Consider the following 16247-nt stretch of genomic DNA (forward strand, 5'->3'; position numbering starts at 1 on the left):
TCGCTTTTTTCCCGGCCAGATATGTTCGTGCATGCAACTTCTTAGTCCAAAGCCAGTCATAATCCAGTACTGTTGCCGTATTCGGGACATTTTACTCTCAGATTTCCCGGAATACAATTTTCCGCAAACTACTTTGTTGACTATCGGATTGGTCTGCAAATAATTTTCAGTTTTTAAGACTTCAATAATTTAATCAAATTTCTACGTACTGCTTCATCTAGAGGATACCGTGATCAGCACGGTCGAACGCTTTACTAAAGTCCGTTTAAACGGTCTTCATATCACTCGCTTTGCCCTGACTGTTGTACGCTGTCTGTAAAAAAGTTATTAGCTGTACAAAACGTTAATAACTGTGGATTTATTCTTCCGCCTGTCATTAATAAAAATTAGGAAAAACAATTGCCCGAGGATGCTGCCTTGGGGCACTCCGCTTGTTATGGGCTTTGGATCTTAGATTTCGCTGTTCACTCTGACAGATTGGGACATGTTTGATAGATAAAACTTCAATAATTTAATCAAATGTCTACCTACTGCTTCATCTAGAGGATACCGTGGTCAGATCGGTCGAACGCTTTATTGAAGTCCGTGGAAACGGTCTTCATATCACTCGCTTTGCCCTGACTTTTGTAGGCGTCTGTAATAAAGTTATTAGCTGTAAAAAAAAGTTAATAGCTGTGGATTTATTTTTCCGAAACCCATGTTGTTTCACGCGCAAAGAGTTTAGGAGCAGGGAGTTAACACTGAAAATTTAGTCCCAAAATATTCTTGGTTTTTTGTTTAAAACGCACACGTCTAAATTGAAATTATGACTCAGAAACTTCCAGACAAATTATTTTAAAATGTATAATTAATTTTAGAGGTTAAAAGTATTTTAAACTTATTAGTAATTTAGAGGTCAGCTGGGATTGGATAATTTTTTAACATGATGGTTTAGAACCAAATTGTATGTAAATTATTGTAAATAACATTTATAAATTGATGTTTTAACGTCATTTAGATTAATTTAATGTAATAAATCCTGACGATGCACATAGTTGCGAAAACAATTGAAATTTACTTTTTAGCAAAACTTTCTTCAACTTTACTTGTTAATTCGTGATAAACCAAAAAGCAAAGAGCTCAAAATTCCAACTGTTTTCCCATTAAAGGGCCAGTATAAAAGATTTTAATGATTTTCATCAATGTATAGGGAATTTTTAAAGTGTTTTTATTTATCGATACGTAAGATCTATGTTTAGTCCGCTTTGGAATACTTTTTTAGCGAGGATAACCAACTATACCAATGATTTAGTATCACATTTACTTTTCACCAACAGTAAGAGTCAAAATGATTTTCTAGTATACGCTCAGTGAGTAAATCGTGATCACCGTTGCGATAACTAAATATGGATTCTTTACTAAACTTACTACGCATAAGATTCGATAACCCTACGCTGATAGCGATTTCGACCGGATAATGGTTTGAAAGTTTCCTAATGTACTATTACTGTCTAGGGTATGAACATCTGTTACCTGGATTTTATTGCTGGTGAAGAGCAAATTGAGAGTACAAGTTGAGGCAGTCTTAAACTTAACATTTTGATAAACTTCAAGATTCTCTTTTTCTTCCAAAAATGATTTTTCAGTTTCTTTAATTGATGACATGTTGCACCAATTTTTTGAGGGGTAATTTGACCAGCAATTATTATTGCTACGACTTTTGCGTTTAGTATTTTAAATTATTTTCAAAACGAATGATTTCATGATTAAGCTGGAATGCTAGTATTTCTTTGGTTTCGAAAGTTTCCGTCAAGAATAAGTCTTAAAAATACCAAAACAAGAGAGTTTTCTAGCAAAAAGCTCTGTTTTTGACTAGCAATGCCCTCTGTTTTCTGTCTAGCAATGACCTCAGTTTTCTGAAGCCATAACCGCTGTTTGACCACAAGAATTGAGGAACACAAGAAAGCAGACTCACCGGTAGGCCTCCACCTTCAGCAATGCCAACTTGAGGGAAATAGAGCAGATCTTAGATGGGAAATTATAGATAGGTCAAACAACCAAACAAAATTGTTAACATTCGAGGCAATACATATCAGGAAAGAGAAACAGGGCTTGAACACGCGCGAAGAGTTTAGGAGCAGGGAGTTAACACTGAAAATTTAGTCCCAAAATATTCTTGGTTTTTTGTTTAAAACGCACACGTCTAAATCGAAATTATGACTCAGAAACTTCCAGACAAATTAGTTTAAAATGTATAATTAATTTTAGAGGTTGAAAGTATTTTAAACTTATTAGTAATTTAGAGGTCAACTGGGATTGGCTAATTTTTTAACATGATGGTTTAGAACCAAGTTATATGTGAATTATTGTAAATAACATTTGTAAATTGATGTTTTATTGTCATTTAGATTACTTTATAGTAAAAAATCCTGACGATGCACATAGTTGCGAAAATGTTTGAAATTTAAAACATAGATCATCCTTGCCGCCATGGATAAGTCAATCGACTTCGAATCTTATTAAACGTTTAGTTACAGCTCGAAAGGAATATACCTAGTCTCATCCAAAAGTTTTGCACTTAATTGAGCAGACAGAAACGAACGCCGAAATGAAAAAAAAAAGCCGATTATGAGCAGTCTCTTGCGTCAGAGCGATCAACGGGAAAAGTTTTTTTAATACTTTGGAGCTTTTCATAAGTCAAGCTTACCAAGAATACTGAAACACAAAAATGAGACCGCCGATACCGATCAATTGAAGGCAGATTTTTTTTCGAAGTTTTTCGCTTCTGTGTACAATGAATCGTGTACGTTTTGAGAACTACCCGATCCTGATTCCATTACAGTCCTTCATACAATTAATTTTACTGAGTTCGGATACAAGAAATATGTCAATCGTTGAACACGAATGAAAGTGAAGGCCCGGACACTTTTGCGCCAGTACTGTTCATTAAAACACAAGCATCTCTATCTCATTTTATCTATCGAATTTTTTAAAAATTATTCAAACTAGGCATTTTCCAGACTGAACAAATTATATGAACATCTAACACCTATGTTTCATAGTTCACAACTTGGGTTTCGGAAAAATAAATCCACAGCTATTAACTTTTTTTTACAGCTAATAACTTTTTTACAGACAGCCTACAAAAGTCAGGGCAAAGCGAGTAATATGAAGACCGTTTCCACGGACTTCAATAAAGCGTTCGACCGATCTGACCACGGTATCCTCTAGAAGAACCAGTAGGTAGAAATTTGATTAAATTATTGAAGTCTTATCTATCAAACAGGTACCAATCTGTCAAAGTGAACAGCGAAATCTCAGATCCAAAGCCCATGACAAGCGGAGTGCCCCAAGGCAGCATCCTCGGGCCATTGTTTTTCCTAATTTTTATTAATGACTTGCCCTCTCTTTGCCAAAATGTCACACTTTTACATTTCGCCAATGATGCAAAATAAATCAGCCTAGGATTAGCTAAAGAAGAATTTCAAAACGATTTCAATGCGATATACAACTGGACAGTCGAAAATAATATGCCATTCAATGTTGATAAAAGCACCCACGTGAGCTTTACTAAAACTGCAAACCAGTTTTGCTTCAACAATACGGAAGTTAATTTAGTGGACATTCAAAAAGATCTAGGGGACATAATTCCAAATGACATGAGCTGGAATCTACACAATAACAAAGCAGGCTTGAAAGCAAAAAAAAAAATTTTCGCGATCATAAGAAAAATATTGAATTTAAACAGAGTAGCAAAACTAAATTTATTCAAATTAATGATAATCCCCGAGATTTTTTTCGCAAGTCCGTTTTTTGGTTTAAATAACTACGTAACGTCCAAATTAGAGACGCTTCAGCCAAAAGCAGTAAAAATGGATTTGCGTTAATAGTGTCCCATACAAAGAAAACTTGAAAGTACTAGGGATTCTTCCTTTGCTAATGTATGTTCAGCTAAACAACTTGCTGTTGCTTTCAAAACTGATTTGGGACGTTATGAGGTGTGTAATCTAGACATACCATATTACACAGAGTTATCGCACGCCAATTTGTTTCAGCTGAGACGTCCGAGGAAAACTAAATGCGAACTGAACTTCAAGTACTACACCTGTCGACTTGCGAATGTGTTGGAATCGATTTAAGCGAAGGGATTGGCTTGAAACAACGACTTCTCAAAATCTTTTGGTCGAAATTCGAGCAATATATTGAGAGCGACAAGTGCACTTGGAAATTAGCTTGCGATTGTACGACGACAATTGCAGAAAAAAAACTGCTATATGAAACGAGAACATGGCGGGGTCCAAACACCTTGTGTGAACCACAGAATTCTTATTACTACTACTACTAATATATTAACAATGTAAAATTAATATTATGTACAAAAGTCACATAATCAATAACAATAGATGAAATACTAGCAAGCCCGCCTCAAATAACCAATCGGCTCCCTAAAAAAAATTTGTTCTGATCAAGCTATCAAAGCAATAAAATTTCGAATAAATTCAAGTTAAGCCATATCCTAAATCGGTTTGAAAAAATTAAGGTTTCGTAGAACGAATCGGTTCCCGAAATACGGTTTCTAAGCAAACTATTCAAGCTATGAAAATTGAAAATGTTTCCAGAAGCAAATCGGTTGGTGCAGCTTAAGATTTTCATATGGAAGCTCATCAAGTGATAAAACATCAAAATGTTTTATAGAGCGAAAGATTTCGCTGAAATCTGAAATTTTTCTACTCAAGCTATTCAAGCATGAAAACTTTGGAAAATTTCAGAGTATTTTGAAAAGCGAATCAGTTGGCAACATGTTCAATTTTTTCACAGTAAGCTATGCAAATTGTGAATGAAAAATTTCAAGTTTCTTCACAGAGCAAGCTGGTTTGCGAAATGTTCCAGTTTCACATGCAAGCTATTCCAAACACGAAACTTTTTAATTTTTCCCAAGTATTGCATAGACTGATATGGTTCACGAAAGATATAATTTTTTTGAACTATGACACTCTGATCATTTCGGGTTATTTGTTAGACTGGAAAATTTCGCGAATAATTTAAATTTTTCTTAGCAAGCTGCTTAAGATGATAAATAAAATGATTTCAAAAAGAGAACTGAATGTCAAGCTGTTGCTCTGATGGAACCTTTGAAGTGACTTTCAGGTTTTTTCTTAGTTTTCATTTATTGAGCAAGGAGCAAGGAAATTCGGAAAAGTCTAAGATAATTGATAGATGGAATCCTTTTTGCCACTAAGTAAAGATTTTCAAAGCAAGTTTGGGATATTTATTGAAACAAATTGGTCCATGGAAAGGTTGTATAAGCAAGCTATTTAAAATTTTGAAGCAAAAACCTTAAAATTTTTGAAAAAAAAGTTTTCAGGCATTAAATATTAAAATAATTTCGCTTGTTCCATAGACGAATTGGTTCCCTAAAATTTTTTCTAGAATAGAGGTTGCTGTTTTCAAGAGATTCGTTGCAGATTGAAATGAATCTGTGCACGCAAAACTTTAAACTAAGTTTAGACCAGTACTGTCTAGCTTTGAAGTAGGATTGAGTTCATTTTCCTCTGATTCGTTGCTCTGAATGATTCTTAAATTTTACGCTCGATAGTCTTTTCCACATAGTTTCATAGAACCAATTAAGCATTCTATTCAGTTAAAAACTGCGTTCATAATAATAACTACATACCGAATGATACTATTTTAGCGAAAAAACACACATTTCTTCAATAGGCTTTATTCACTTCTTACTATTTCAAACTACACAAGTCAGGCGCTACCAGATTTACGTTCGCGTTGTGGCAACTAAGCCGACAAAACGTAGACTTACGGACGATAGGTTGACAAGAGGCTGACTTTGCGGCAAGTAAGCCACAAGGTAGGCCTCTGCGTTGTCACCGTTATCCACGCTGAGGTAACAAAGCCGACGCTTTGACAACCAGAAGGTCGAAAGTATCATAGTAACCGAGGTAAGAATCAGGAGTCCTTCATCACATTATCCAGTGAAAATTCTCGGAATTTTCAACATAAGGAAATATAATGATAAAAAGGAGACAATTAGTATTGATGTATTCATTTTTTTTTCAAAAGTATCATAGTAACCGAGGTTACAGTCAGGAGTGCCTTGGAATTTTCTAGATATGGATGTGATAATTATAAAAGAAGATGACATGTGTTTAAGTCCTTTTCAATTAAAGTCGATACGGGTTACGTTTCTTCAATAAGAACACGCAACTCGAGACGAGAAAATATCATATACAAGTGTTAAAAATAAAAAATTTCGTCGAAAGTTATTTTGTCATTTATTGTTCCGAGTACGCAAGCGGCGTTCGCAATCTGTATTGCCAGGGAGATTCTCTGTTTTAAAAAACTGCCTGCTCTGGGTTCCTCAGTGCATATGCTTAGGTTCTTACAAAGCTTGCTCAAAAAAATTTCTGTAGACATTTCTGTAGACATTTCTTCAGCATTCTGTTCAGTAAAAAACTGCGTTCATAGCACATTCCGACTTTCGCTTATTATACAAGTTGAACAATTCAATTGAATCAGCTAAAAAAAACCTTGAATGTTTAGTTTTAGAATCGAAACACAAATCAGTCAAAGAAGAAACCTGAAATAGAAAACAAGTACAAGAGCTTTCAAAGTAGATGTCATACTTCAATATCAAACTCAGTTTAGTCGGTATTCAAAAACGTGCTCTTCAGTGTTCACCAAAAATTAGTAATTGTAAATATAATTCGAGCACGTGTGACCAGTTCCGTTGATCTGCAAATTGAAAAAAAAAACATTTTTTTAAAAAACATTAATCCCATTGCTAATCACAAATTCTTTCGTTCTGATCTTGTCATTGATCGTTAATTCTCACGCTCCAAAACTGGATGTCTAACTTGGAAGGTTTGACATTTACACTCCGGTAAAAAGAAGCCATTCTTGTGAGATCGGTTCTTTTCTATTAAGAATATCTGCTGCTCATGCTCAGTTTGATGGGGTCTGGAAGTAGATACTTGAATCACGTCTAATTACCTGACTCTGTTTTCTGAGTCGAGTAAACTCAAGAGCTTCCGTAATCTCGTTGGGAGTTTCCCAAGCCTCTGAAATTTGGGATCGAGGTTCTCGAAGAGAATGAATTTCGACAAATTGTTTTTTACCGATCTGCCGAGTGCTTTGATCAATTGAGAAGTCCCATTGAAGATTGAGTGTAGCAGAAAAAAAGCTGAGATACGGTTTGCGTTTAAACTGCAGTGAATCAATGATCCCTTGACAAGAGCGCTCAAAAGGGTTACACGACTTTTTCTATCTGGGCTCTAGCATTTGAAGCACTTTTCTCTAGCATTTGTAGAATTTGAATTGCATTTGTGGCAAAAATTTCAATTTATTGATTAGTTAGTTAAAACAAACTGCAGGTAAAAAATTGAATAAATTATGAGAAAATTTTCATGCGTTTTTATCTGAGTTTACATTAGAAAAAACATCTTATCAGTTAAATTTGCTTTGCTTGCTTGAACATTTCCGCCACCGTTGATCTTTGATCAAACTTTTCGCATTTCACAGGGAGATGAAATTCGGAAGTAGCAAGAAGAAAACGGATGTAATGCAATTGTCGAGCTTGATTTCTGGGAGGGTGGCAATGGCGAAGAAGGTGGAAAAGGTGAACTTGGAGAATCGGGTGGTCTTTTGGCGGCTGGAGTTGGTGGATGCAGCCCCTGATTCTGTGGTGCAGAAAAAAAGGGATCCGAAAGTATCGTTATAGGAAAAATCTGGAGGATGAGTTTGGAAGAATGACGAGAAAGAGGAGTTGGTGGGTTGACAATTGTTTTTCAATTTAAAATTTGATGTTTTGTTTTTGATCTAAACTGTTTTTAAATTTATTATTTTTATCTCTCATCTTTTTTCTTCGGCATGTTTCGCAATCATGACATTGGTTGTGTACTAATTTTGCCCTTTCCTTTTTTTTTTACTTGGAGTAACATCACTAGACTACAGTTCAAGCATTCTACAGTGACCAAGGCTTTTGAAATATCCAAGTAGGTTGCTTTAGCAGAAATGCAGATAAAAACTACTATGTAGAAATTGCAAGTTTTGTAGTACAGCTGCTGTCACTGGTCGAGTTATATGATCCGCTGGATTTAAATGAGTCCGATGGTAGCATCTGTTGAACTATGGCAATGCGGTTGGCCACGAAAGTAGTTTATCCTATCCAAACAAGTGCTATCATTGATTCACTCCACTCGCTGACATCTACCTACAAATGCAAAGATTTGATTGACGTCAAGACACAGTTCAGGAGTTTTCCATTCTTGGAATGCAAACTGTCTTCTCTGGTGACTTGGCAGCTAAAATAAAAATGGGCTCATGCGTCTGATGTTTGTTTTGGCATAGATAGCTGCTCCATAAGCCATCTCCGATGCATCGCAGAAGAGATAAAGATCAACTTGCTGAAAGGTATCCCTGGGCAAGTGCCGAGGTACAGTCAGAGATGACAAAAGACCGAATTTATCCATCCAGTGGTGGGATTGGTGCGCTATATGTGACGTTACATCAAAACTCCAAGCCAAATCTTCATGCCGTGTTTTTTGGAATAGAATCTTCGGCTTTCTCAATACAGGGGTCCCTAGTCTGAACAGATCAAAAACTCGTCATAAGTTGCTTGCTATCAATCGGCGACCAAATTTAAGTGCTAAAATGCTTTGGGCAAAGCTGATGAGCTGCTCCCCCGTCATTTTAGGTAGACTTCTATATGTACTTCTCCTTTTCAGCGTGTTCCAGCCGACCAAAGTATGCTGGATGGAGTTTTGTTCGTGTTTTCTGTCATTTGAACAAATCTGGGTGGAACTCATTTTTTTGGCATGGTTGATTTTGGAACTTTTCATTCTGAACCTTTGTCCTGAAATTGACCACATTAGGGCTCCTCTGAAGTCGTCTTGATTCGTGTGAAAAATCCTTGTAGAAGGCTTCTGGATTTGGAACTGGATTTGCTTTAAAATCAACACTTTAGACTTTGGCTGGCTTGATAAGGTTCGCAGAGTGGCATGGGCCTTGTATATGGGCTTAATTGATTTCAAGTGATTCAGACACGGTACTGGAAACAAGTGGAATTTTCATGTCCTTTGGGCCTAAGATTTTTGACGCTGTGGTCATCTTCTGCTCAAAAAAAAATTCGTTTTCATTCAGATTGTCGTGTGTATCGTTCATGGCAACCCTACTGTTCATGACAACTTTGTTTGCCCACTTCCGAATTTGCAAGCAGTTTTTGTCCTCAGTATATGCTCCACCGATTTAGTCATCCACGTAGAATGACTCGCAGAATACTAGCTGTGCCTGTTCATCTTTTGTTTCGTCGGCGGTTTTTCTTAAAACTCGTAAGGCGTGATAACTACTTGAAGCTGCGCCATCTATAGAGCTGCAGTCAGAGCTGATACTTTAAAAACAGCCCTGCGTTTTGTTGTTGTTGAATCTGAAATCCAAGGTGCTTGATGAGGCATGATGAAATACTTTCCCGACTGGCGGAAATTGATCTGGCTCAGGTACCTTCTCGATATGGCCAGCGTCAAAGATTTCTTGGAACAAGTCGTTTTTTGGTTCTCTACTCCACGATTCTGGCGTAGCTTCGTTTAATTGGAATTGAACAACCGTACTGAATGTCCAATATCGGGCAGAATTCATGAGTGACTTCGTCGTAGATCCACTGTGATTTGTTATTGGGGATCCTTTTTTGGATACACTCAAGCTCGTTGTAAGAGTGGTGGTAATCAGGAGCTGAGGGAAAATTTTCCTTTACCAGACTCTGTTGAATGTGGTGGACGGGCTGCCAAAAAAATGCTGTCAACTTGTTGGTGTTTTTTTTTTCGGTAGCAGCAACACCTGAGACTGTCTAGCCAAGAATCGTGTCGGTTTAAAAAATTAGTTCCTTCCTCGTTGTTGCGTGACTTCACAAGATGTGTGTAGACGGATTGTCCAGGCAGATTATTTCAAGAAGATCTTTTATATTGGGCTTGTTGAAAGCTGGATCCGCTAGATGTAGTTGCTGGGATTTCGTAGGTCGGTGGCTACAATTTGCTTTCTTGGAAACTCGTGATCCGTGATGTTTTTTAACACCACACGGAACTTTGAAATTATTACCAGACTTTGGTAGAATTGTGATATTATTTCATCCATGGGTAGACATAGCGTTCTTCTGATTCACTCCAATTATGCGAATTTGAGCTTCTGTTGTTTTGATACCAAGCCGATGCATGGCTTGCAGAGTGATAACGTCTGTTTTAGCATAATCATCAATGAGCGCCCCAAAGTGATAAGTTCGGCCATTCTGAGATCAAACTTTGACGTTTGCTTTGAAAGAATTTTGATGGTTCTAGCTCGTTTGAAAGCCATCTTTTGCCTGTGTGAGACGCGGACTAGGCTGACTAGAGCTGCCATGAAAAGATACATGCCGCTTCTTTTTAACAGTCTTGCTCGGTGATTCAGAAGTTCGTGACTAGCAGACAAACCATTGAAGCACATCCTGTTGCTGGTCACAAAAACCTTTCGTTCTGATATTGTCATTGAGCGGTGTTTCTCACACTACCAAATTGGATGTCTGTCTTGGTTTGAAATTTACACTCTGGTGAAGAGAAGCCATTCTTGTGAGATCGTTTCTTTTCTGTGAAGAAAATCTGCGGCTTTCGCTCAGCTTTATGGGATCTGGAATGAGGTCCTTCAAACACCTTTAAACACCTGATTCTGTTTTATAAGACCACTATGAGTCGATTGAAGCCAAGAGCTTCAACCCCATACTTGACAGTTTCTCATGCTTTCTGAGATTGAGGATTGAGGTTTCCAAAGAGAAAGAAATGCCCCAAATCGTTTTGTACGGTTCTTCCGAGTGCTTAGATCGATTGCGAAGTTTCACTGAAGACTGAGTGCAGCTGACAAATATGAGAGAGGTTCACCGTTCGAACTGCACTGAATCCATGGACACTTGACAAGAGCCTCCAAAGTCTTAAACGATTATTGAGGCGTTTTTGCTCTGACATTTGAAGGGCTACCTCGGACAGCGACTGTATCGTATGAAAAATGTATTAATGATAAATAGGTTAGCACAAACCGTGAGTAGAAAAAGTTAAAAATGTATGAAAAATTTAATATGCGTTTTTATTTGAATTTTCACGTGAACAAATCAATTTACAAAACAATTATTGAGCAAGGAGCAAGGAAATTCGGAAAAATCTAAGATAATTGATAGACGGAATCCTTTTTGCCAAAAGTAAAGATTTCCAAAGCAAGTTTGAGATATTTATTGGAACAAATTGGTCCATGGAAAGGTTGTATAAGAAAGCTATTCGAAATTTTGAAGCAAAAACCCTAAAATTTTTGAAAAAAAACTTTTCAGGCATTAAATATTAAAATAATTTCGCTTGTTCCATAGACGAATAGGTTCCCTAAAATTTTTTTAGAATAGAGGTTGCTGTTTTCAAGAGATTCGTTGTAGATTGAATTGAATCTGTGCACGCAAAACTTTAAACTAAGTTTAGACTAGTACTGTCTAGCTTTGAAGTAGGATTGAGTTCATTTTCCTCTGACTCGTTGCTCTGAATGATTCTTAAATTTTACGCTCGATAGTCTTTTCCACAAAGTTTCCTAGAACATATTCAGCATTCTGTTCAGTTAAAAACTGCGTTCATAGCACATTCCGACTTTCGCTTATTATACAAGTTGAACAATTCAATTGAATCAGCTAAAAAAAACCTTGAATGTTTAGTTTTAGAATCGAAACACCATTCAGTCAAAGAAGAAACCTGACATAAAGAACAAGTACAAGAGCCTTCAAAGTAGATGTCATACTTCAATATCAAACTGTGACCAGTTCCGTTGATCTGCAAATTGAAAAAAAAAACATTTTTTTAAAAAACATTAATCCCATTGCTAGTCACAAATTCTTTCGTTCTGATCTTGTCATTGATCGTTAATTCTCACGCTCCAAAACTGGATGTCTGTCTTGGAAGGTTTGACATTTACACTCCGGTAAAAAGAAGCCATTCCTGTGAGATCGGTTCTTTTCTATTAAGAATATCTGCTGCTCATGCTCAGTTTGATGGGGTCTGGAAGTAGATACTTGAATCACGTCTAATTACCTGAGTCTGTTTTCTGAGTCGAGTAAACTCAAGAGCTTCCGTAATCTCGTTGGGAGTTTCCCAAGCCTCTGAAATTCGGGATCGAGGTTCTCGAAGAGAATGAATTGCGACAAATTGTTTTCTACCGATCTGCCGAGTGCTTTGATCAATTGAGAAGTCCCATTGAAGATTGAGTGTAGCTGAAAAAAGCTGAGATACGGTTTCCGTTTGAATTGCAGTGAATCAATGATCCCTTGACAAGAGCGCTCAAAGGGTTACACGACTTTTTCTATCTGGGCTCTAGCATTTGAAGCACTTTTCTCTAGCATTTGAAGAATTTGAATTGCATTTGTGGCAAAAATTTCAATTTATTAATAAATTAGTTAAAACAAACCGCGGGTAAAAAAATAGAACAAAGTATGAGACAATTTTCATGCGTTTTTATGTGAGTTTACATTAGAAAAAACATCTTATCAGTTAAATTTGCTTTGCTTGCTTGAACATTTCCGCCACCGTTGATCTTTGATCAAACTTTTCGCATTTCACAGGGAGATGAAATTCAGAAGTAGCAAGAAGAAAGCGGATGTAATGCAATTGTCGAGCATTATTTCTGGGAGGGTGGCAATGGCGAAGAAGGTGGAAAAGGTGAACTTGGAGAATCGGGTGGTCTTTTGGCGGCTGGAGTTGGTGGATGCAGCCCCTGATTCTGTGGTGCAGAAAAAAAAGGATCCGAAAGTATCGTTATAGGAAAAATCTGGAGGATGAGTTTGGAAGAATGACGAGAAAGAGGAGTTGGTGGGTTTACAATTGTTTTTCAATTTAAAATTTGATGTTTTGTTTTTGATCTAAAATGTTTTTAAACTTATTATTTTTATCTCTCATCTTTTTTCTTCGACATTTTTCGCAATCATAACGTTGGTTGTGTACTAATTTTGCCCTTACCTTTTTTAAAACTTGGAGTAACATCACTAGACTACAGTTTAAGCATTCTACAGTGACCAAGGCTTTTGAAATATCCAAGTAAGTTGCTTTAGCAGAAATGCAGATAAAAACTACTATGTAGAAATTGCAAGTTTTGTAGTACAGCTGCTGTCACTGGTCGAGTTATATGATCCGCTGGATTTAAATGAGTCCGATGGTAGCATCTGTTGAACTATGGCAATGCGGTTGGCCACGAAAGTAGTTTATCCTATCCGAACAAGTGCTATCATTGATTCACTCCACTCGCTGACATCTACCTACAAATGCAAAGTTTTGATTGACGTCAAGACACAGTTCAGGAGTTTTCCATTCTTGGAATGCAATCTGTCTTCTCTGGTGACTTGGCAGCTAAAATAAAAATGGGTTCATGCGTCTGAAGTTTGTTTTGGCATAGATAGCTGCTCGTAGGTCGGTGGCTACAATTTGCTTTCTTGGAAACTCGTGATCCGTGATGTTTTTCAACACCACACGGAACTTTGAAATTGTTACCAGACTTTGGTAGAATTGTGAGATTAATTCATCCATGGGTAGACATAGCGTTCTTCTGATTCACTCCAATTATGCGAATTTGAGCTTCTGTTATTTTGATACCAAGCCGATGCATGGCTTGCAGAGTGATAACGTCCGTTTTAGCATAATCATCAATGAGCGCCCCAAAGTGATAAGTTCGGCCATTCTGAGATCAAACTTTGACGTTTGCTTTGAAAGAACTTTGATGGTTCTAGTTCGTTTGAAAGCCATCTTTTGCCCGTGTGAGACGCGGACTAGGCTGACTAGAGCTGCCATGAAGAGATACATGCCGCTTCTTTTTAACAGTCTTGCTCGGTGATTCAGAAGATCGTGACTAGCAGACAAACCATTGAAGCACATCCTGTTGCTGGTCACAAAAAAGTTTCGTTCTGATGTTGTCAATGAGCGGTGTTTCTCACACTACCAAATTGGATGTCTGTCTTGGTTTGAAATTTACACTCTGGTGAAGAGAAGCCATTCTTGTGAGATCGTTTCTTTTCTGTATAAAAAATCTGCGACTTTCGCTCAGCTTTATGGGATCTGGAATGAGGTCCTTCAAACATCTTTAAACACCTGACTCTGTTATATAAGACCACTATCAGTCGATTGAAGCCAAGAGCTTCAACCCCATACTTGACAGTTTCCCATGCTTTCTGAGATTGAGGATTGAGGTTCTCAAAGAGAAAGAAATGCCCCAAATCGTTTTGTACGGTTCTTCCGAGTGCTTAGATCGATTGCGAAGTCTCACTGAAGACTGAGTGCAGCTGACAAATATGAGAGACGTTCACCGTTCGAACTGCACTGAATCCATGAACACTTGACAAGAGCCTCCAAAGTCTTAAACGAGTATTGAGGCGTTTTTGCTCTAACATTTGAAGGGCTACCTCGGACAGCGACTGTATCGTATGAAAAATGTTTTAATGATAAATAGGTTAGCACAAACCGCGGGTAGAAAAATTTAAAAATTCATGGAAAAATTAACATGCGTTTTTAATTGAGTTTTCACGTGAACAAATTAATTTACAATTTAAAAGAAGATTTTCTGCTTGCTCCAACAGCTAGACCGAAAACAGAGGACCTTGCTAGCCAGAAGTCATTCTTGCAAAAAATAATTCTTTGCAAAAAACTGGTCTTGTTTTGACAATTCCAAGTTTAATACTGATAAAAAAACTTCTGAGCCAAAACAAAAATCGACATGTCCTGTGAAATAATGAAAATTTTAGGATACTATTCAAAATAGACGACTCTTCGTTCTTCACTTTCAAATTCAATCTCAATTCAATTCAGTCAGTTCTTGTTGTTTTTCAGTGTTCTTCAAACAGCAGCAGTTAAAACTACAATTTGGGTCTGTTTACCAAAGTCCAAAGATCTACAAATAAAAAAACACCATTATGCATAATTCAGTCAAGAATCCTAACAAAACATGCGTGATATAAAATAATGTAGGACAACGTTTTTGATTTAACATTTTAAAATTCTTATAATCTTCAAGTTATCCACCAGTATTCTTCAAAAAAAAAATTTAATCTTATTTCGCGTCATTTGATCCATTTTCCTTTGATCTGCTGAATGAAAAATCATTATTATTAAAAGATTGAGTAGTCTTTTTTTAGTATTTTTCAAATAACATTAACTTTAACATTAAGATAACTCGAATCCAGTGACCCAATTCTTGTTGATCTGTGAACTGAAAATATCAAAATTCTTTGTTTAGTTAGAAAACCTCAAGTTATTCTTCAGTGATTTTCAAAAAGCTCTAATCTCAAAGTAAAAAATTTCCTTCAAGTTCCGACAGGGGAATCGAAAAAAATCGCTTGCCTAAAAATGTTTAATGCGGAGGGAAACGAGAATAAATATTTGCGGATTAAGCAACTGCAGCAGTTCTATAACGGTAAAGCCGTCAATATTGAATCCGCTCCTTGACTAGAGAAAGTAAATTACATACATCTGAATTTCAATCAAAATGCAGCTACGAAAAACGACAAATTCTCATTGAGTCACTGATTATCAAAAATACTTCCATTGTTTTGCTCCCGGAGACTTGGTTATCCAACGAAACCTTCGTTTCTTTTATCAAACTGTATCAATATGTGTTCGAATTTATGGTGATCATGGCAAAATTTTTTTGTATCGGGTAAAAAATATCTGATTGGTGACCTCTCGAATCTAAACTTTACATTGTCTCTCGCATGGAAAAAAATTGTTGTTTTTTTCCTATTCTACAATCCTCATCATAGTTCCCGTTATCATGAATCAACTATTTGAATAACAACATACCTTACAGCTTACCATCACTCATTCAAGACATACGCTACATCTCACCGCTACGGATCGTTTTCCTATAAATTCGTTTTGGGTGGTATTAATCTCTCTGTTATAAATTGGCAAACCAATTCTGGAAAAACTATTTTTGAATGAGATTTTCAAGGTATGATCAGCGAACTTGGTCTAAATCAGTTCAAAAATGCACTAACTCATATGAAGGGAAACTGCTTTCATCTACCTTTTGGCACGGTTGATTCGATCCCATTGAGTATCCAAAAAAAATAGTTTGTTGGATTAATTTCCTGTAAAAACCAAATTGTTCCTTACTATTCTTCTCATTGGTTACATGTATTCTAATTGTTACATGCAGCTCTGTTATCTTCGAAATGTAAGTGCAGAAGATGTTTGCTAAAGCCGCATCACTGTGCCTCTCAGACAAGG

At 36.7% G+C, this 16247-nt stretch overlaps 1 protein-coding gene across 1 annotated transcript in view; it reads left to right on the plus strand.

Moving 5' to 3' along the window:
* The window catches only part of LOC134852177 (U4/U6.U5 small nuclear ribonucleoprotein 27 kDa protein-like), a 332923-nt gene that overhangs the window by 55642 nt on the left and 261034 nt on the right, over window positions 1-16247 (plus strand). The gene's annotated exons all lie outside the window — the stretch shown is intronic.

The sequence above is a fragment of the Symsagittifera roscoffensis genome, chromosome 7, assembly GCF_963678635.1.
Source record: "Symsagittifera roscoffensis chromosome 7, txSymRosc1.1, whole genome shotgun sequence".
Classification (NCBI taxonomy): Eukaryota; Metazoa; Xenacoelomorpha; order Acoela; family Convolutidae; genus Symsagittifera; species Symsagittifera roscoffensis.